Genomic DNA, 1,132 nt, shown 5'->3' on the forward strand with positions numbered 1-1,132 from the left:
AACAAGATCTGACGCCCTCTTCTGGAGTGTCTGAAGACAGCTACAGTGTACTTACATCCAATAAATAAATAAATCTTAAATAAATAAATAAATAAATAAATAAAAAGAAAGAAAGAAAGAAAGAAAGAAAATAAGAGAGAAAGAGAGAAAAGAAAAGAGAGGAGAGAGACAGAGACAGAGACAGAGACAGACAGAGACAGAGACAGAGAGCAGGCTGAGCAAGCCACAAGAAGCAAGCCAGTAAGCAGCACCCCTCCGTGACCTCTGCGCCAGCCCCTGCCTCCAGGTTCGTGCCCTGTTGGAGCTCCTGTCCTGACTCCCTTCAGTGATGAACCATGAGGTGGGAGTGTAAGCCGAACAAACCCTTTCCTCTCCAACTTGCTTTTGAGCCATGGCGTTTCATCACGGCAATAGAAAAGTAGCCAAAGCCGGTATCAGGATCTCCAGGGCACCAACCCTGGTCCCTTTAGTGTCTATTTCAACGAAGAGCAGAGAAGGAAGAGCAGGAGCAGTTCAACATGTCGGGAGCAGAATGGAGAGGGGGCCTTTGCCGTCAACTCTAAGTTCTTCTACACTAGTTCCAGTCAAATCTGGTGCTGGCAACCAGAAGCAGGCTCAGCGCCGGACAGGCTTTTCAGATTCGCGTCAACCTCGACTTGAAGTGCACATCACAAATAGAAATCTACCCCTCACTCTTCCCAGACAGCATGGGCTCCCATCCCAGGACACCCCCAGACACTGTGGGTTTGTTATGTTTCCCCCCCCCAACCTCCCACCTTGAGATAAAGCCTCCAGCTTTCTCCTCTGTTGTGTGACTTTTCCTAGCAGGACTGAACAAATCTCCAATGACCCCAGATAGGACGTCGACAGTTCATTACACTTCTAACTTAATGAACCAATGAGTTTACTGGGGGTAATTTAGATGGCTCAAGTGCAGCTGCATCACTGAAAAGCCCACCCCTCGCGTGCTGCTTGTGACGTTGTACATCGTGGTGCGGAGCCTAGTGCGCACCACGATGTACAACGTCCACAAGCAGCTCCCAGTCTCCAGATTAGGTTCACTGGTGAGCCTTCCAATTCTGGATTGTAGTTCATTTCAAATATAGTCAAGTTGACAACCAGGAATAGCCAC

Source organism: Mus pahari, chromosome 19, assembly GCF_900095145.1.
Source record: "Mus pahari chromosome 19, PAHARI_EIJ_v1.1, whole genome shotgun sequence".
NCBI classification, from domain to species: Eukaryota; Metazoa; Chordata; class Mammalia; order Rodentia; family Muridae; genus Mus; species Mus pahari.